Below are 22,700 nucleotides of genomic sequence, written 5' to 3' on the forward strand. Positions count from 1 at the left end.
AAACACTGCATTGCAATAATCCAATATGAAGAATGGTTTGTTGGTTGGGTTTATCCAGAAAACTACCTATAAATCTAAATTAATGGAAAGCACAGAAGCAATGTTTCACTATTGAAGACATGTGAAGATTAAATGAAAATTATAGATCCAAAGTGACTGCAAGATATTTGAATGAGTCTATTAGTTGTATTGGAGATCCAAGTAAAAAGTGTGTGTGTGGGGGGGGGGGGGAGGGGATGTCATTGCTTTCATCCCAACACCTCCTCAATTGCTAAAGGCTGACTGACTCTCTCTGGATGTCAATCTGAGCAGAGAGTAGCAATTCACGGAGTCTCTCAAGGATTGATCCTGGGGCCAGTTCTGTTCAATATCTGTGATATCGATATTGCAGAGGAGCTACAGCCTCGGCACCCTGAGGTTGTGGGTTCAAACCCTGTGCTGCTCCTTGTAACCCTGGGCAAGTCACTTAATCCTCCACTGCCCAGGTACATTAGATAGGCCGCTGGGACAGATAGAGAAAATGCTTGAGTATCTCATTTGTAAACTGTTCTGAACTCCTTTGGAGGATGGGCTAAAAGTTTGAATAAATACGTAAATAAAATAATGTTTGTCTTTTTGAATGATACTACAATCTCAGAGTGGACAATTCTCAATTTAAGGTAGATAGAATGAAAAGTAACCCTGACAAGTCTAAGGAGTGAACAAATGTTTGGCAACTAAAATTCAGTGCAAAAAGTATAGAGTCATGGGGTTGCAGAAATCTAAATAAAAATGACATGATGGGAGGTGAGAAGCTAATGTGCACTGACTATGACAGAAAATACAGGATGCTAGTGTCTGATGGGCTGAGGTGTAGGAGAACAAGATGGAGACTAGAACCAGAAGTGTGTTAGGATGAATAGGGTGAAGCAAAACCAGCTGAAAAAACAAGGAAGGGATCAATATTCAAAGCTAGTTATCTTTATACCAGCACTTGCCAGACCAATCAGTGATATTAAATGTTATTATCTGGTTAGTGCCACTAAATATCATGTCTGAACACCTCAGCATTATGGAGTAATTCCTAGAGGTAATCAAAAAACACTGACCACCACAGGTTAAATATTACCCTCAAAGTGATCATACTTTGGATGGCAGAGTAGCCTAATGCAGCAGACTGCAGCAGTCAGCAGCAGACTGAAAATTTATAGAAGCCCAGTTCAAATTCTACTGCAGCTCAATGTGATCATGGGCAAGTCAAGTCATTGTCTCAGGTACAAACTTAGACTGCAAGGTCTCCAGGGACAGGGAAATACCTAAATATAACTCACCTTGAAGCTATAACTAAAACCAAAAAAATGTATAATCTAAATCCCAGATTCCCTTTGTACACCATATTAATGAGGTTCTGGAGGCTGCACCTTAAAATAGATATAGAGAGAGGTTAAAGGACATCCAGAGAACGATATGAGTGGTCATATGAAACGACGCAGAAGGCCATTTTTGAAAAAAATGTCTAAGTACAATTTGAACTTTTTCCACCAAACGTCCCAAATCAGAAGCACAAAAACCAGTCATTTTCAAAACTCGAACTGATAGAAGTCTCAATTTTTTTATTTTTTTATTTTTGAAAATCATCTACTTGAACGTTCAGGCTGCCTAAACTTCCACAGTTATACCCCATTTTTGACCAAAAAAAGTCCAAGCTGGAAACATCCAAATGTTTTGCATTTGGACATAGGAGGGTCAACCTTATAATGGACTAGCTACTTAGACATGCCCATAGAGCAGTGGAGCATCTTAGAGGGCACGGCTGTGTACTTAACATAAAGGGTGCCAGATGAACATCACATCATAACCCCCTTATAATTTAAGGTGAGCCCCTCCCCAAATCCCCCAATACCTACTTTACTTATCTGTCTACCACCCCAATAGTCCTTATGGCTGCAGATGGCACCTATATGGCAGTATAGTAGGGTTTTGGTGGCCTCACACTTCCTACCACAAATGTACTGGTTAGAGGGGCTTATGGGTCAGGGTCCTCTTCTCTATGATTCACTAGCCCACTTAACAGGCTACTTAAGACATCTGCGTGCTACTCTAGTAGGCTTTCCCTAATCTGATGCTGCTGTTCTACAGACAGGTATGTACTTTTTCATTCAGACTTTTTTTTGGGGGGTCTGTGACCACTGGGGGGGGTGGGGGGTGTTAGTACTTAATCTCTTCAGTGGTCATCTGGTCAGTTTGGGTACCTTTTTAGTACTTAGATGCCTCTATTACAGGTCTAGCCCAAAATGTTTAAGATCCATCCAGGACGTCCTGCAAAATGTTTGATTATAGCTGTAAGACGCCCAATCTAAGTCCGCCTATAGCATGCCTCCCGACATGCCCCTTTGAACTCTGGATGCACAGTGGGACACACATCCCAGTGGATGTCCAAAAAATGGTTTTGGAAATCGGCACTTGGATGTCCTTTTTGCTGGGAAGCCCAAGTGCCAACTTAGGTAGGATTTGGGATGTTTTTCTTTTTCAAAAATGCCTCTATAAGGGATCTAACTATACATATCTTAGAGGAGGGTGAAGATAGTAGATATAATTGAGATAACAAGTGGCCCTCATACTAAAGGGTGCTAAGCTCTTAGGGGCAAATTCTGTATAGGATGTCTAAAAGTTAGGCATCGTTTAGACATCCAGCAGCACAACACTGAGTGCGATTCTTTTAAGCATAGACGCAGAATAAAGAATTGTGCTCAGTGTCACCCAGCAAATTTAAGCACATTTATATAGTTAGGCATGCTTTATAGAATCATCTTTTAGGTGTCGCATAGATGTCTTCACAACGTCTATAACGTTATTGCGTTTTAGTGTGTGATGTCATTAGAATGGCGATTTTATTCTGTTTTTTTACATTAAAATTGTATGCGGTAAAATGGCATGCAGAAGGTAGCCCAATTTTACAGAAGCACCACTATTATATTTTATTTTTATTTGGCTACTTTATCATATTTCCCTTCTGTCCTGATGGGCTCAAGGGAATTAAGTGACTTGCCCAAGGTCACAAGGAGCACTGAAAGGTTTGAACTCACAACCTCAGAGTACTGAGGCTGTAGCTCTAACCATTGCACCACACACACTTGGATATTAAACCCCATCTCATTTCAAAAGCCAAGCGTATATCCTGTTGACTCATAAGCAGTCATTTCTCTAGGATAAATATCAAACATGTACCTTCAACACTTGTCCAGTTCCTCTTTTGGCATCTGTGTTCCCCAATCAAAGCACATGAAAAAAAATAACCCTATTTTTTGGTGTAAAGAGGACTCCTCTTTGATAATAATGGAAAATGAAGTTTAATAATACATAACTCAACCAAAGCACATGATAAAAAGAGAAACCCTAGTAGACATGTTTGACACACAATCTTTACATCATTGTGACATCATCAATATGCACCTAGATTGCAGATTGTCACTAAAAAAATATATGCATATGTGCTAGGGTACCTGACCATACTAGGGATTTGAACCCATGACCTGTGGAAGATGGAAGCACTGAACCACATGTGCTTCCTATTAGGCAGGGGTTCCTGCTGTGTGAGATGATACCTTAAGAGATCATAGCTATCTCAGGGTAAAAATAAGTAGCCCTCTGGACCCTGGAAAGGGCAGAGTGCAAATGCAAATGGAAAAGTCCACAACCCATACTTTCTTATGAGACCAAAGGGAAGCTGTTGGGGTGCTAGGGAGGGTTGTATAGATTTGAACCCATGCCCTGTGGAAGATGTGCCTTTAACTGATGAGCAACAGGAGCTTCCTTTTAGGCAGGGGTTCCTATTATTTTTAGTGACATTCTGCCATCTAAGTGCATACTGATGATGTCACAATGATATCAAGATTGTGCATTAGACATGTCTACTTGCTGTGAGCCACAGCCATTGTGAGTAAGGTTTCTCTTCTTATTTTCTTAAACTTTAGGAATGAGGTTTAGTATGCAATACATTTTATCATTTGCTTTGCTTGAGTAATGCGTTATTAAACATCTTTTCAATTATTATCAAAGAGGAGTCCTCTTTACACCAAAAAAATAGAATATTTATATATATATATATATATATATTTTTTTTCATGTGCTTTGCTTAAGTAATCCATTATTAAACATCTTTTTCCATTATTATTAACGAGGAGTCCTCTTTAGCCCCCAAAATAGAAGCCCTATTGACCTATATGTGGACACCTCCAATATGCCTAAGTGACACCGAAGTTGCGTCCACCTAACTCATGCCCAACTAATGCTCAAAAATAGACTTGGTTTTGCAACGCCTATATTTTAGGCAAAAATATAGACAAATTAGGATGCTCAGTGCCATGCAATTCTGTAAGTGGATGTCCATATTAAAACCACACCCATGCCTATCCCATTAGGCACAGCTTTTTCCAATGGGCGTCTACAAAATTCTGGACGTCTGTTTTGTGAATCGCACCCAGCCTTTGGACATCTAACTTTCAATTATTGCGTGTTAAAGTTGTTAAGTTGGCTTATTATCTAATTTATTTGGACACCTAAGTTGCTGGACTTCCACATTATGGATGCCTAACTTTAGGCGTACTTTACAGAATTTGCCCCTTAATATACAATTAGCACACAAGAACACGCTACCACAAAATGCGTAAAAGTGTTTTGTGGTATTATGCCTGTTTTTGCATTGTAAATTCTGCATTACTGAATTTTTTTCAGAGGAGGTGTATCATGGGCAAAGAGTGGGCATTCCTGTATTATCCAGCTAGTGTGGGAGCACCTAGCATTCTTAAATAGGAAGCAATACATGATCCCATGTTAACGCTATGCAGGTGCCATGCATTAATGATTGGAAAGCTCAATAAGAACCGGGCTTGCCGCTATTTCTTAATAATAAGATACATTTGCATTTGTTGCTGTTGGGATCTTCAGATGGCCTCACGAATAGCATAATTCACTCAAGGTCTCACTCTTCATCAATCCTCATTAATAATAGCATTTTTACTTAACGTTTATTTCACTTTACTCAATGTTTTATTAATATTTTAACTTAGCTTTTACTGCAGCAAGTAAACCTCTCCAAATGCATTTTGAGTCCTTCCTCAGGGTCGGGTTAAATTTAGGATACTTGCGCTGTGCAGAACAAAACTTTTCAGTCATGTACTTCACAAGCTACCGCCATTCTGCTTAAGATGCATTAATGATAACATTAGCAAACAACTTGTAACTTATTTAAAGCCTAAAAAAATCCTGCGTTACATATATGTAGGCTTAGAACGTAATGTGGTATACGTTATTGTATGCCCATGTGACCTTTTTTATGTCAGTAGGACTAGTCCGATAAACATCAGATTAAATGAACACAAGTCAAGGATTATGAATGGAGTAATGGAAGCCCCGTTGACTCAACACTGGAGGCTACGTGCTCATAAGTTAGAAGATATCAGATGGCGAATTATAGAACAGGTAAAAGAAGGGTGGGAGGGTGGAAACTACAAACATAAATTGAATTTTCTTGAACAAAAGTGGATTTATAGTTTAGATGCAGTCGAACCGGGGGGACTAAATCAAGAAATAGAATGGTTGTCCTTAGTGTAGATTCTGATTCGCTGTGAATTATGCATGACGTCAGTGAGGGGGAGGTACTTAATAAGAAAAAAAGACACCAAGGCCATCTTATCTCAGCAAAAAGCTATACGGATCGGGATGGTGCAGATGAGTTGGTTAGACATCTCTTTCATCATCATCGACATTTTCCATATTAGTTCAATCAATTATATTATCTCGTCTTGATTATTGCAATGTTATCTACCTCAGTATCACAAAAACTTGTCTTCATAGATTGCAACTGATTCAAAATACTGCTGCAAAATTGATCTTTGGGAAACGTAAATTTGATCACGTGACTCCGTTGCTCCGGAGTCTCCATTGGCTCCTGTTTTTTTTTTTTTTTTTTTTTTTTTTAGAGTTCAATTCAAATGTGCTTGTATTGGTTTTACATAAGAACATAAGAAATGGCTTCGCCGGATCAGACTCTAGGTCCATCCAGTCCGGCGACCCGCACCCGCGGAGGCCTGCTGAGAAACCTTGTTTACTCGTATCCCCCAATGTGATTTGCAAGAAGGTGTGCATCCAACTTGCTCTTGAATCCCAGAATGCTGGTCTCCATCACGACCTCCTCAGGGAGAGCGTTTCAAGCATCCACCACTCGTTGTGCGAAACAGAACTTCCTAATATTTGTCCTATATGGTATCTTTACTCCTCTCCTTCCTTTATCTTGGAACGTTTACAGATTTTCCTTTGCAAGAAAGGGATAAAAGGAGTCAAGATTTTCACTCAATCTTTGATTTTTAAGCTTTGTCAACTTTGGAATGATCTCCCACTCCTTTTAAGGAGTTCCGGTTCACTTCAACTTTTTCGTAAATCTTTAAAAACCATTTTATTTGCTAAACACTTTGAAAATTAATCTTCCGAAACTTAGTCTCATTCCTCATGGTTTTTATTTGTTAACTATTGTAAACCGAGTCGAGCTTTCTTGGACTATGCCAGCAGTGACAGGCTCCTATCTCACCGCAGCACACCCGGAATCTTGCCGCGACACACAGTTTGTGATTCACTGGCTTAGACAGAGAGAACAGAATGCTGTTGCAGCTGACGTAAACCCAGCTAATAGATAATAGCTGGGTCTGCCTTAGCTGTAATACAGTGGACTGCCACTAAAGGAGAGGAGCTAACAGTTAAGCTGAATACATACCAGCTCTCCCCTACCTGACATAGTCATTAACATTGAGTCAATCACTGTGGTCTTGGTAAGGTGTGCAGTGTGTAGTGACAGCTTAGTTTGGTTGCACTTGGTATGCCGCCTTTCAAATTGTGAATCAAAGCAGTTTTTAGCTAAAACAATAGGGAACAGGAAAGAACTACAATAACTTACTAGAAAATGAAAGAGAAAAGGACGGTAAAGTACAGAGAGAGCAGAGAGTTTGGATGCCCACCACTGAAACTATGGAACATCATCAAAAGCCTTTAATCAGAGATATGATAGCTCGGCTCGAAAGTCAGGTGGAAGAGAGCTCCAGAGAGAAGGAACAGTGAAAAAGAATGTCTAGTAGACTCAAGTCTCGAACAGGTGAAGGAAGGGGTGGTTGAATGATTTCCAGTATACCAGCATGGGAAACACACAGGTCTGCAGGAAATGATCATTATTGATAAACAGGAGGAACACCAATATAAAGGACTATGTGGCTTATTGTCAGAATTTTGTATTGGGTTTGGAAAGAAACTGGGAGCCAACGGCGCTGTTTTGATAGGGGGTTAGATGTGTTCAAAATGACGGGCACCTCAAAGAACAGTGATGATGACAACATAGCTTCTAGGTATGGACAACTCACCAAGTGTGTCAACAAATAATTGCTTCACCCTTAGCTCAGTAAAGAAAGAATGTCTATAGGTGCAGAAACCACCAGCCGTTTCATGGGGTTGATCAACATGATGGAGTCAGATCATTCCACTGTACATTTTTTTGGGAAGGGTGAAGAGGGCACATGTATTTTATTTCTTTATACTTCCAGCTTAGTTTATTTATTTTTAATATTTATATACCACTTATAGCCTATGAGGTTCATAATCGAAACGGAAATACATCTTAAATCCTGCCTAAATCGGCACTTGGCTGATCAAAAGACAGGTCGTCCAAGTGCTGATAATCGAAACAGGTTTTAGACGAATCTAAAAGCAGCTTAGGCCTTTTTACTGCTGCTATACACCCAAAACTGAAAGGGGCATTTTAGGAGGAGTAGTGAGGGTGGGATTTAGGTGGACTGATCTAGACTTAGTCATACTGCAAGTATAACCAAAAGTTTAACGAGACTTCCTAGACGGAATTTATACGTAGTGACTTAGGTGATCTAAAAACAGATCTAAGTGCCCAGAAGATATCCAAAGTAACCAGATAACCACTGCAGGGCTAAAGAACAGACCCCCCCCACACACACACACACTCCCCCAGTGATCACTGATTCCGCCCCCACCATAAAAATCAGAATAAAAATGTACATACCTGCCTTCAGAACATTAGCAACTAGGGATAGGAAAGCCTAGTAGAGCTGCACAGAGGTGGCTTAAGTAGTCTGGGGGGGTGGGCTAGTGAACCATAGAGAGAAGGACCCAGGCCCATAAGCCACTCTAACTACTGCATTCATGGTAGAACATATGCACCCCCCAAAAAACAAACCAACCCTACTGTACTGCCGTATAGGTGGCATCTGCAGCCGTAAAGGCTATTGAGGTTGTAGACAGGAGGGTATAGTAGGTTTTGAGAGTGGTTTGGGGGTCTCACCGTGACCTGCAAGGGAGTTGTAGTGAGATGTTTATGTGGTACCCTTTTTGTTAAGTTTATAGCAGTGCCCTGTAAGGTGCCCCACTACTCTGTTGCCATGTCTGGATAAGGGCGGGGGATAAACAAACAAACAAACTTTGCTGACCCCTCCCACGTCCAAAAGGTCTTGTTCTAGGCATTTTAGACTTGGACAAATATTTGGATGAGAATGGGGTATAAAGATAGACGACTTAGCGGTCTGGATGATCAAACGGCTGGATGTAGAAGTAGACGATTCTCAAAAATATATATATTTTGGATGTATTTTTCGGGAATGGACCTTGGAAGTTTCTGACTTTGGGCAACTAGCGTTCTAGTCCCAAAACAGACTTAGACAGACTTTTTAATTATGCCTCTCCACGTGGTTTACATTCAGATACTCAAGCATTTTTTCCCTATGTCCTGGTGGGCTCACTATCTAATGTACCTTGGGCAATGGGAGATTAAGTGACTTGCCCAGGGTTGTACTGGAAACTGGAGCCATAAGCCTTCATTCACAACTACTTGAAGTATTTTACCTCAGGTTATCTTCATTTCCTCACTTATAGGCCAGATATTATGCTGACAGTCCTTCACTGGAAATACAGTATATAATTTTATGCCTCATTTGTATGGACCTTCAGATATCAACTGGACCATGAATAATGCCCAGCAATCTCTTGTCTTCATCAGTCCACTTTATTGTTTATTTACTCAAAACTCTAAAATTCATTTAGTTTCATACTTATTCTTAATTTCATAATTCCATAACTATTTCTTCATTGTATTTCATTTTAATTTCCTTACTTAATGTCTTTTTCTTCTAATTTAATCTTATTACTTAGCTACTTAGCTTTGAGGTTAGCTCTCAAATGTTCATCAATGGCATTGGCATAGTGAGGGTAGAAGGCGCCCAGGGCAGTGGCACCCCTCACACCTTCTTCTCTGCCACCTGCTCCTTTTCTGCCCCCCTGCTCCTTCCTCACCCATTCCTCCCCCCCACATACACCACATTCATGCCCTCCCTTCCCCCATACCTCTTTAAATGTTCGCCATGCGAGCAGCTTTCCTGCCTGCTGCTCGTGCCAGCATTGGCTTTCCCTCTGACATCACTTCCTGGCCTCGTGACAAGGAAGTGATTTCAGAGGGGAGCCAGGCCGGTGTGAGCAGAAGGCTAGAGAGGTTGCTCACGCTGGTGAGGATTTAAAGAGGCATACGGGAAGAAGGGAGTAGGCAAGCATGGTGTGGGGAGGCAGAGAGTTATCGGTGCCTCCACCAAGACTGTGCCCGGTGCAGTCTACCCCCGAGCCCCCCCCCCTACTACACCATTGAATCTCGGCTATATAGTGAAAGACTTAAGGGACAATCTTGGCTATATAGTATGACACTTAGCAGTAAGCATCAGTGAATAAGAATGTTTTGAGATATTCAATTTGAATTAGTTTTGTGAACAAAGGGGTGCTGGGAGGGAATTCCAGTGTTTTTGGCTTTGAACCAAAAAGACTGCATGTTGAAAATGTTTTGGGGGTAAGTGGGGATCACAAGTAGGTTTGAGTTGGCTGATCTGAGGGTTCTAGACGGGGTATATGGTGTCAGTAGGCGTGCTAGGTATGGCAGTTCACCCGGGCATAGTACTTTGTGGACTAATAATAATATTTTGTATGTAATGTGATGCGTTATGGGGAGCCAGTGTGTGTCTTTTAAAAGAGGGGTAACATGATCGTATTTCGAGCATGGTGTGTTTTGAATTACTTGGAGACTGTGTATGTCTAACTTTGAGACCTGCATAGAGAGAGTTGCTGTAATCTAGCGTTTCAATTACCAGTGGATGGATAAGAATATCTAGTGCAGAGGGTGAACTGAGCGGATACATCGTAGCATGACGCATACTTGATTGTCTGGGAGATCTGTGGAATAAAGGAATGCGGAGAGTCTAGGACAGGGGTCTCAAAGTCCCTCCTGGAGGGCCGCAATCTAGTCGGGTTTTCAGGATTTCCCCAATGAATATGCATGAGATCTATGTGCGTGCACTGCTTTCAATGCATATTCATTGGGTAAATCCTGAAAACCCGATTGGATTGCGGCCCTCAAGGAGGGACTTTGAGATCACTGGTCTAGGATAATACCTAGAATGTGTAAGAAAGGAACAAACAGAATAGGGACACCATTGGTGAAGGTAAACATGTTGTTCCTGTGGAGCTGAAAATAATTGATTTAGATTTGCTTGGGTTAAATTTAAGGTCATGGTGTGTAAGCCATTTTATTATATGTTTAAGATTACTGTTAATTATTGCAATTTCTTGAATAGTATATTTTTCAAATTATGGTTATCTTTATTTGATATACCACCTTTCCTCTGCAGAGGTCAAAGCAGTTCACACTACATTGACATTGCAGGCATACAGGTTATTGTTGTGGTGTACAGGTGGGTACAGTAGGTTTTGGATGGGTTTTGGAGGGCTCACCATACAATATAAGCAGGTTATGGTGACATGTGTGCCTGGGACTTTTTTGATGTAACATTAACTGTAGTATCCCCTAGATTGCTCCTTTGTTTTGCTCAAATGTCTTTGTGGTCTGTTCTCTTAGGCTTCTGTGGCTGGCATCATGATTGTAGTAGGTTTCCGGGTCTCATCACATCCATGTAGAAAGAACCAATGTTTCAGCCATCATGCTGTGGCATTCTTCAGACCCCAGCTCTAACCCCAGAATCCCCAATAATCCACTTTTGAAGCCCCTCCGATTTTGTTTTAAAGGCTGTCAGCCCATTACTCACTATGCCATGCAGTGTGCTGGGGACTGCTTGGGGTGAAACTGCAGACAACTTACAGGGAGAACTTCTGCCTCAAGCAAGCCTGAAATCTGCACTGCTTGTCTCTTCAGACTGCCTCTCGGGCTCAACAACCAGTTGGAGACCTCAACTCCCACCAAAACTTCACATGCGCATTTGGGGAGGGAAGAAAACAGTTGTCTTTGATTCTGGAAAAAAAATGCCATGGTGCCACTCAGCCTGCACTCAAGCCCACTGCCGGACAGAATCTGGGGCAAGCCTTGCTCCCAAGGGACCAGTCCCTGAGCTCCTGGACTGTTAGTGCAGGCTGTCCAAGTGGATGCACTTCAAGGCAGTCTGCCCATTGGATGCATACCTCTGACCTTAGAGTTTGCACTCTCCTGCAACTAGAGATGATCCAAAATGGGATCCTCTGCAGCACTGAAAAGCAAAAAAATAAACATGAGCAGAAAAGACAGGTTCCTACAATCTCACTTATAGAGAGACAATTGTTGAACTGGAGGACAGCCCAAAGAGATGGGAGGCGGAGCATAAGAATACTAATGAAGCTCACTACAAGAATTCTCATGTGAATAGATTGACTACCCACAGATTCAGGAATAATTAGGGTTACCAGGACTGTCTGGGATCCCAAATGGACTTTCCAAAACCCAGCATTTGTCCAGGTTTTGGAAAGCCCCGACAAGTTCCATCTGCATCTGGAGGACCTCTGAGCATGTGCAGATGATGTCACACACATTTGCGCATGCTCCAGGCCCTCCAGATGCGGCTGGAGCTCATCCACAAGAAGAGATGAGGCTTAGTGGGGGCGGGGCTTGGGGGCGGAACAGGCAGAGCTGGAGGTAGAACTGGGAGGGACTGTGGGCAGAATAGGGCGAAGTCATGTGTCCAGGTAATCCTGTGTCTGTCACACTAGAAAGAGGCATTATCACCTCCTTTTTCCTACTGGCTATTTCCAGGGCCTGCTCAAGAGATTGAAGCACCCTAGAGAATCTTTTGGTTTTGCACCCCCACCCCACCCTGCCCTGCCTCCCACTAGCTCCATTTCTACACTAACCCCCTCCCCCAACACACACACACCTTTCATCCATTTCCTTAGTCCCCTTCCCATCCTCTATACCCTTTTAGCCCTCATCTACCCTCCACTGCATCTCATCAGACCCAGCTTCCACCCTGTCTCTCCTTCTTTCCCTTGCCTTCAAGGTCACACTCACAAGGTCACCTCACACTCCATACCCCATGCCAAATAGCCTCACCTTCATCAACTTTTTAATCCCATTTCCACCTTCACTGCATCGCATCTGTGCATGCTCGGAAGCCCTCCAGACCTGGCTCGGACTACAGTTACTTTATTTGATATACCACAATTATTAACAAGATTGTTAAACCAAGAAGAAGAGATGAGGTATGTGTGGGGGCGGGGCTGGGGTTGGAACAGGGTGGGCCACATATCCTCTTTTTTCATGAACAAATCTGGTAACCCTAGGTAGTACATATACTTTTATTTCATTCATATTCAGTGTGGATATCCTAAAAACCTGTTTGGATGTGTCCTAAATTTAGGATTATAAAAAGTGGATGTCAGTGGGGCAAATGTAGAGAGGGGAACATAAGAATAGCCTCACTGGGTCAGACCAATGGTCCATCAAGCCCAGTAGCTCATTCTCACGGTGGCCAATCCAGGTGATTAGTACCTGGCCAACACACCAAGGTGTAGCAATATTCCATGCTACTGATCCAGGGCAAACAGTGGCTTTCCCCATGTCTTTTTCAATAACAGACTTTGGACTTTTCCTCCCAGAACTTGTCCAAATCTTTTTTAAAACCAGCTACGCTATCTGCTCTTACCACAACCTCTGGCAATTCGTTACAGAGCTTAACTATTCTCTGAGTGGAAAAAAATTTCTTCCTATTGGTTTTAAAAATATTTCCCTGTAACTTCATCGAGTGTCTCCTAGTCTTTGTAATTGTTGATGGAGTGAAAAATCGATCCATTTGTACCCGTTCTACTCCACTCAGGATTTTGTAGACTTCAATCATATCTCCCCTCAGCTGTCTCTTTTCCAAGCTGAAGAGCCCTAACCATTTAGTCTTTCCTCATACAAGAGGATTTCCATCCCCTTTATCATCTTGGTCGCTCTTCTTTGAACCTTTTCTAGCACCACTATATCTTTCTTGAGATAAGGAGACCAGAATTGAACGTAATACTCCAGATGAGGTTGCACTATGGAGCGATACAGGGGCATTATAACATTCTTAGGCTTGTTAACCATCCCTTTTTTTAATAATTCCTAGCATCCTGTTTGCTTTTTTGGCTGCCGCCACACATTGGGCGGAAGGTTTCATCGTATTGTCTACGATGATACTCGGATCCTTTTCTTGGGCACTAATCCCCAAGGTGGACCCTAGCATTCGGTAACTGTGATTCAGGTTATTTTTCCCAATGTGCATCACTTTGCATTTGTCCACATTAAATTTAATCTGCCATTTGGACGCCCAGTCTTCCAATTTCCTAAGGTCCGCCTGCAATTTTTCAGTCTACATGCGTTTTAACAACTTTGAACAGTTTAGTGACATCTGCAAATTTAATCACCTCACTCGTCGTTCCAATTTCTAGATCATTTATAAATAAGTTAAATAGCACCGGTCATAGTATAGATCCCTGCGGCACTCCACAGTTTACTATACTCCATTGAGAACCCTACCCTCTATTTTCTATCCAATAGCCAATTCCTAGTCCACAACTTTCCAGGAGTTTAGCACTGATTTCCCGCTCTAGCCTCATAAATTAAGTGCTCCTTTTATGAAGCTGCGTTAGGCTTTCTTATTGCAATATTAGCTCCAATGCTCATTGGACACAAATTTAGGAGCTTAATGTTTTTTTGGACTATCAGGCCAAAAGATTCAAAATGATCATAAGCAATTCTTATTAATGTCTTCATTCAAACTGCTTTGCTTGCAAAAGACAGGGGTTCTGTATTTGAGGACAGTAAGACACAAGGACATGGAAAGTTAAGAAAGAAAAAATGGCAATGCTTGACTGAAAGTCAAAAGTAATTCCAAAAAGGAGCTCTACCTTGACACAGTTTGTCTGCTTCCAGTGTCTTCACATACACAGAAAAATGTTTCAATGAAATTCCAAAAGTCTTTGTGGCTGGAACTTAGAATACCAGGAAGAGAACTTTTTAATTTAATCTGTAATTTGAAGGTTGCTGTTTTTTAAAGCATGTCTTTATTGATTCCTGGTCCACTCCTCTTGCAGCATTAAGAACATGTTGTGGCAGTTCTGTGATGATTCTAATATATAATTTCCTCTTCCCTACCAGCGCATCTACTTATATTTAAAGAGCATCCATACCTGCTGCATTTTGTGAGTGTAGACCAGTGTGCCGCAAACCTTTTGAAGCCACGGCACACTAAACACGTGGCCGCAGCTGGAGGGCATCCAGAAATGTGCGGACATCTACATGATGACATCAGGCTCATGTGTGACCTCATCACATCTATGTATGTGCATGCTTGGATGCCTTCTAGCTGCGACTCGGAGCCTCCTATTACCACCGTCAGGGGGTGCTGGAGAGGGAGAGGTGAGGAGAGGTGCCATCTGACTGCCTATAGCAGTGATTCCCAACCCTGTCCTGGAGGAACACCAGGCCAATCGGGTTTTCAGGCTAGCCCTAATGAATATGCATGAAGCAAATTTGCATGCTTATCACTTCCATCATATGCAAATCTCTCTCATGCATATTCATTAGGGCTAGCCTGAAAACCCGATTGGCCTGGTGTTCCTCCAGGACAGGGTTGGGAATCACTGGCCTATAGGATGTGCTTCTTGCCACAAGAGGCACAACCAGTAAGTCAGCCGGCACCGGCGCATCTCCTTGTCACCAGCATCTCACAGCACACTTGGAATCTTCCATGGTACAATAATGTGCCACGGCACACAGTTTGCAATCCATTGGTGTAGACCAGTGGTAGGCAATTCCAGTCCTCGAGAGCCAGAGCCAGGTCAGGTTTTCAGGATATCCACCCTCCCTTTTGTTCTTTCCCTATATGTTCTCTTTCTTACTTGATAAATTGTAGTTCTGTCCTTCCTCCCTCTTGTTTCTGTTTGTCTTTTGAATTGGTTTTTATGTTTTGATTTATGACTGTTGTTTCTAAAGGATGTATAGTCACCCCATATATGTTTTTAACATAATGTTCACCGCCTAGAAGGTTGATTGGGCGGTTTATAAAATTTCTGAATAAACTTGAAACTTGAATGAGATAGATTTGCATCTCAAGGAGGCAGTGCATGCAAATCCATCTCATACATATTAATTGTGACTATCCTGAAAACCTGACCTGGCTCTGGCTCTCGAGGACCGGAATTGCCTACCCCTGGTGTAGACAATTGTTTTATTGGTGGCTGAAGTATGAGCTTAAATGTGGTTTTCATTTAGTGCAAAGATGGAGAACTGTTCCTCCAGTGAAGATGAGGGATAGCCAAAGTACCCTCGCAGCTAGAGTTGTTACCATGTGCTAATATGTTAGAAACAAAATCCAAATAGTACTAAAAGGTTTCACAAAGGAAATGAAGCAACAAAACAACAAAAAGATTGTGGAACAGAAGATCGGATGTACCAGTTTGTAGTTTAATAAGCGTCCAAATAACCTAAAAACAATAATCTTAAAAACAATCCACAAAGGGTGTATATAGTTTCAAATTTATTAAAAATTTGATATACCTCTTTATCAATTTATTTAGCACCAATTTCCCACACTAGCCTCATAAATTAGGTGCTCCTTTTACGAAGCTGCGTTAGGCTTTCTTTTTGCCAACCTCAGCAGTATTAGCTCCAATGCTCATAGGACACAAATTTAGGAGCTTAACCAAGCAGTGGTACTATCTTGATGAGGGCGTAGGCACCCATCCTCCTCTCAACCCCCCTGCTCCTTCCCTGCCAGTGCTGCGTGTGTACATCGCTTTCCTTCCTCCATATCTCTGTAACATTCCTGGCACAAGAGCAACCCACAACCAGCTGTCGTGCCAGCGTCAGCTCTTCCTCTGACATCACTTCCTCGTCTCACGCCTAGGAAGTGGCTTCAGAGGATGAGCCGACATGGGCACAACAGCACTTTAGGGGTTGGTGCTCATGCCGGGAACGTTACAGAGGTACGGGGGAAGGGAAGCAGCGCACACATGACAGGAGGGGACAGGGAAGGAGTGTGTGGAGTTGGAGGGGGGTGGAAAAGAGGGCAGTGGAGGGGTGCCACCACCCCAGGTGCCTCTCACCCTCACTATGCCACTGGTCACAAGTGACCCACAAGATAAAAACCAAATAATGGCCCAACATGAGCTGTGTTTCGGCCTTATTGGGTCCTTCGCTGTCTTGCCTACATTAGAAGATTGTGTGCTGTGCAATATGTTTGTATCCTCTTGAAGTCTACAAAATCCTGAGTGGAGTAGAATGGGTACAAGTGGATCGATTTTTTTTTGCTCCATCAAAAATTACAAAGACTAGGGGGCACTCGATGAAGTTACAGGGAAATACTTTTCAAACCAACAGGAGGAAATATTTTTTCCCTTGGAGAATACCGGTAGTTAAGCTCTGGAACGCATTGCCAGAGGTTGTGGTAAGAGTGGATAGCGTAGCTGGTTTTAAGAAAGGTTTGAACAAGTTCCTAGAGGAAAAGTCCATAGTCTGTTATTGAGAAAGACATGGGGGAAGCCACTGCTTGTGCTGGATCGTTAGCATGGAATTTTGCTACACCTTGTGTTTTGGTCAGGTACTGGTGATTTGGATTGGCCACTGTGGGAACGGGCTACTGGGCTTGATGGACCATTGGTCTGACCCAGTGAGGCTATTCTTATGTTCTCTTAATACTGGGATTTTTTGTGACTTATGTTTTTATATTTAAGATGGCGAAGGACCCCATAAGACACCTGAGGATGATATTTTTATTTTGCCGAACATGGCCTGTGTTGGGTCATTTTTATTTTATGCATTATTTGGTTTCTATCTTGTGGGTCACTGGTGAATGTATACACCTTTTGTGGATTGTTTTTAGGTTATTTGGACGCTTATTAAGCTACAAACTGGTACATCCGATCTTCTGTTCCACAATCTTTTTGTTGTTTTGGTAATATGTTCGTATGCATTATTAATAACTGCAGAGAAGTATCAAGGTGCAGTTAAAGGCAAGTTTCATTAGACTACCACTAGGGATGCCATTTTGGAGATAATAATAATAATAACAGTTTATATACCACAGGACCGTGAAGTTCTATGTGGTTTACAAAGATTAAAAGATGGTACAAATTAATTGAACTTAATAGAGGTGAAAGAAAGTGGTTAATAGGTCAAGAGAACTGTTGTTGAAGAGAAAGAGATGTACGAGTTTCATATAAGAGAGAGAACTGATCAAGATATTCCATCAATTGGGTATGTATCAATCCCTCCATGATTTTTACAATAAATGGAATGGATGCTACTGGTCTATAGTTGGTTACCAGTGCTGATGATTCTTTACTATTTTTTTGGAATTGGGGTTATTATTATGTGACCGTTATTAGCGAGGAACTTCCCATTTTTTAGGTTATGGGCTAAGTAGTGCAGCAAAGATAGTTTAAATTCTAATGGCGCCGTTTTCATGATTTCCGGGGGACATGAGTCCAGAACGCAGTATGATTTAGAGTATTTGTTATATAGTTTGATATAATTATTCCATTCTAAACCTTGAAAGGAACTCCAGATCATGTCTGCTGGTATTTCATTTCCTTGTGTGTTAGCTATTTGATGATCACTAGGGTCATTTGTTGAACAGTTGTTTCTTAGATTTTTAATTTTTGAATCAAAATGCTGTGCTAAATCATTTGCTGAAGGTAGATTAATATTGTGTATGAGTTGAGTGTAGCATGTGGTGTCAAATAAATTTGTAACCAAGTTGAACAGCTCTTTTGTATTGATTCCTTGTGAACCAGTGCAAGATAAGCTGATTTTAGTAGAGTAGAATGCTTTACGTTTGTCTTTTTTCAGTTGTTTGTAGATTTTTATGTTAGATCTCCATTTGTTACGGTCTGCCAATTCTGTTTTTTTCCAAATTCTTTCCAGTCGTCTTACTAGTTGTTTCATTTTTAGAAGTTCGGTGTCAAACCATTTGTTATATTTATTTGTGCTGCTTTTGCTATTTCGTTTAGGGGCAATTTCATCTAAAATGGATGTGCTAGTTTTCATCCAGTGATCCCAGAAATCGACCCCTTCACCTATATCCGCTTGTAGTTCATATTGTGACCAATATTCTTCTGGATTAATATAACCTCTTGTGTGATGTTCTCTTTTTATCCTCGGATATGTTTTAGATTTTAAAAGAGTCCAGATTAGCTTGAAATAATAAGTAAAATGGTCAGACCAGATATCATGATACCAGGTGCCATCAGGTAGAGAGATGGCAGGGTCTAAAATTTCCTTTGTGGACATGGCTACCACATCTAAATGATGGCCTTTTTCATGTGTTTGTGTGGGTAAAGGGAGATTGTAATTAAGTAGGGATAGAAAGTTTTTAAAGTCTTTTGTATCTGGATTGACCTCTTCATCTAGGTGTATGTTTATATTGTAGGAAGGACTAATTGAATTATGTAGAACAAATTCACAGAAGTCCTCTTTGGCATTTGGCCAGCTTTTCGGTGGAACATAGAATAATATGCAAGATAGGGATTCTTCTAGTTCATTGTTACTGATTTTACAGGCTAAAATGTCTAGTTGATTGGTTATTTTGGAATCCAATAGTTCAAACTCAAATCTTCCTTAAGAATAATTGCTAATCCTCCTCCTTTTTTGCCCTCACGGTTTAGCGTAAGGATTCTAAAATTATCTGGTAGGAGATCAATTATTATTGGATCATTTTCAGACAATAGCCATGTTTCGGTTAGAAAAAGGTAGGCTATTTGCTTGCTGATGATCCAATCTTTAATTAGAAAAGCTTTATTCCTGATGGATCTAGTATTAAGATATGCACAGGAAATAGAGGCGGATGTGATAGGTTTGGTGGGAGTAGTGGTTCTGATAGGTTTTACTTCCCTTATTCTTTAAGGGTTCGTTGATTTCTTCTTTTATTTGAGATTACATTAATGTGATTTATCCTGTCTTCTTGTGGGTTAATTATGTGCATGATTGATAGATCAGGGTAATGGATTGATTGTAATTGTGGATAGAGTGAGTTGACATCTTTGATGCTGCCGCTTATTAGATAGATCAATAAGATCACTAGGAAATTCATGTTTGCAGGGTAGTGTGTTTCTTCCTGTCGCAAAAGCTATATTAGTTTCCCTAAAATTCTCGATTGTTAGGCAGGTTGATATAGTTCTTAAGATGAAACAGACGGATATAGCTCTTAAGTTGGCAGGTCAGGAGCAACTGGGAGCACCACGCTACAGCTTTAAGGACCCATGCTCCTAGCACTTCCCATAAAATAATCATTTTATGCCCATAACATAACTTATGGAATGCACACCACAAGTCACATTCTGATATTTATTTATCAAGCTGCCTCTTTTGTATCTCATTCAGATTTCAAGTTTTTATTAAAATTTGATAAATCACCTATCCAAATCCTAAGTGATATACAAGGAATAAAAGGGAATTAATAAATAAGTAGGTAACCCGCAGTGACCTAAATCTCACCATGGTAGAGCAAGACAAGCTGTGTTAGAGCCCTTTAAGGACCTTATGCAGCTTGATTTGCTAAACTGCCCTGGCTTCCAGTATTTGCCAGAATTAGAGAATGACACGGTGACAAAATTCATCACCGTTCCCGTCCCCGCAGATAACCGTAGGAAATAATCCCATGTCATTTTCTAGTGTCTATTTCAACCTCAGTCCTTCTACACCAGCATTCTTCAAAGCAAAGCTTGCAGGTCAGTGGTTGTGGCCATTCATATTCTGATTCTTCCCTCTCTCCTTAAAGAATGACATGAAGGTGGTTTTCCGCGGGGACGGGAACGGTGATGAATTTTGTCACCGTGTCATTCTCTAGCCAGAATACAGTTTAAATGTGCTTGTCTTACTTTCAAAATTCTATTTGGCATTTGCCCTCTACTAATTCCTTTCTCCTGCAAACAAGGACTGGTTAGATCTATGCATAAACTTAAATTATCATTTCCCTCCATGAAAGGTATTGTTTGTTCTAGCAAATTTGGTAAATCTTTCTCTTTCAAAATAACAGAATTATGGAATAACATTCCTTTTGTGGCTGAGAGACTCGGATACTCTTCAAATCTTCCGTAAACATTTAAAAACCTGGTTATCCGCCAAATTGTAAATCCGTTTTTCTTCTCTATCTTTATTTTAATTTTTGTAAACCAAGTCGAGCTTTATTGTCATAAAGATGATGCGGTCTATAAATTTAAGGTTTAGTTTAGTTTGATAACTTCTCCCTTAAGTCCAATAGTAGTGCATATTAGTAAGTTTAGCTTCATATGTTTGTATCACAAATATGAAACCAGCCAGTGTTTGGTTGTTTTGGAGGACTTGCATTCTGTTCAGAGGTACAGATATTGCAATGATCTCATGAAAAGGCAATTTATTCACAACCATAATGCAAGGCTTTTCAACCCAGTCCTTGGGACACGCCCATCCAGACAGGTTTTCAGGATATCCACAATGAATATGCATGAGTTAGATTTGCATGCACTGCCTCCTTGGTTTTCAAATAAATCTCATGCATATTTATTGTGGATATTCTAAAAACCCAGCTGGGTGGGTGTGCCTTGAGGACTGGCTTGAAAAGCACTGCTCTAATGTATTTATACATGTTTATTTAGATTGTTAATTTAGTTTTCTTTGTTTTGATTATATTAGTGACCCCTGATGCAGGCGGTTTGGCTTACCGAAACACAGTACTGTGTTGGGTCTATTTTACTGTATATCCTGGACTGAAATAAACAAGCTTTGTTTCATCCTGCTGGCTCCCATGGATTGCTCATTGTCCGTTCCCTCCGCTTTCCCTCCCTCCCTTTTATCTAGTAGGATAGGGGTTGTCTTAGCTGTTGCAACAAAATGTACTTCATTGGGATGTGTCACTTGTGTATTTACTGATATCCATTCACACCATCTCCCAAAATAGCTGTTTATTTGGACAGCTTCTGGATGTTGTAGACAATACGATGAAACCTTCTGCCCAATGTGTGGCGATGACCAAAAAAGCAAGCAAGATACTAGGAATTATTAAAAAAGGAATGGTTAACAAGACTAAGAATGTTATAATGCCTCTGTATTGTTCCATGGTGCTACTTCACCTGGAGTACACTTCTCCCTCTGTATTCGCTAGGGTTAGGGGATCAACATGACCGTGAATACTGGTAAACCGCGAATAACTTTTCATATGTTATTCACAGGTTTGTTTTTTTTAAACCCTCCCGCATTTGGTGAAACCGCGAATAACAATCTCGCGTTCCGATAGCTCAACCTTATTCCAACCTTACTTCATCCCCACTCCCCCTCTGAAGCAACCACTTTCCCTGTGCCACGTTCCGCCTCCCATCTTGACTCAACTTCCTGTTTCCGGCAGGGCGGGAGGGAAAGGTCCATTATTTTCCCTACCTCTAGCAGATGATTGCTGCTGGCCTAGCTCCCTGCTCTGTTGGTTAAGGCTGCTCAGCATGGTCAAGCTTAACGGCCACTCCCAGGTTACCTGAGTGCAGATCCCCTGCCCCCAGTTGTGCTTTTTTTGTAGCTACTGGCTGAGGCTTTGGGCTCTGTCCTCTGGGACCCTGCCTAAAGGGTGGGATCCCCATCTCCACACCGCTCCTTACCTGTACACCCTGTTTGAGTGATTGTCCCTCAGGCTCCCCCTACAGTCTCTCAGGCAAAGTAATAATAATAATTAGGTTTGTCTTGTTCAGGGAATATAGCTAATTGCAAAAAAAAAGTTAAACAAGTCTACATCTGTAGCTTTATAAAAACAAAACAAAACACCTGAAAGTGCACTCAGAGAGAGCAGGGGGATGTTGGAGACACCAGAACCCCAGGCCGAGATCAGCCCATGCAGTAGAGCAGGTGCGCTGGTCGTTTGATTGGACATTCCTGCTGGCAGGAACTGAAAGACCTGCAAGAACTGGCAGCTTATAACTGCCAACTCTGTTTGCCCCTCTTGCAATGGGCTATTTTTAACTTCAGAAATGACCCCAGGGAGGCTGCCAGGGATGATAATGCTTCTCCTAGCCCTGAAGCATTGGGACCTGATGTCTTTGGCGAGAATGGCAGTTGCCTTGTCTCCACTTGTGTTTTCTCCTGCTGCTGCTGTTTCTCAGCAGCAGGACCCAGCTCAGTCCAGATTGGTACTTAGAGGGAGTGAGAGGCCTTTCCATCTTACTTACCTCAGATTTGCCTGTGAAAGGTTCTTGACTGGAACCTCAGGACATTTTGGCTCCAGAGCGTAACACAGATGATTAAGCAAGCCCTGCAGGCTAAAGCTCGCTCTTCGACCAGTAGTAGAGCCCCTAGCAGCCCAGATGTCTTCAGCTGGGGCCCCATTTTGGGGTCCAAGTGACATGGGGGATCTGGGGGTTCTGGATGCCCC

At 41.6% G+C, this 22,700-nt stretch overlaps 1 protein-coding gene across 3 annotated transcripts in view; it reads left to right on the forward strand.

Moving 5' to 3' along the window:
• Positions 1–22,700, forward strand: part of FBN3 (fibrillin 3) — a 518,221-nt gene that overhangs the window by 216,982 nt on the left and 278,539 nt on the right. The window lies entirely within an intron of this gene.

The sequence above is a fragment of the Geotrypetes seraphini genome, chromosome 8 (assembly GCF_902459505.1).
Source record: "Geotrypetes seraphini chromosome 8, aGeoSer1.1, whole genome shotgun sequence".
Classification (NCBI taxonomy): domain Eukaryota; kingdom Metazoa; phylum Chordata; class Amphibia; order Gymnophiona; family Dermophiidae; genus Geotrypetes; species Geotrypetes seraphini.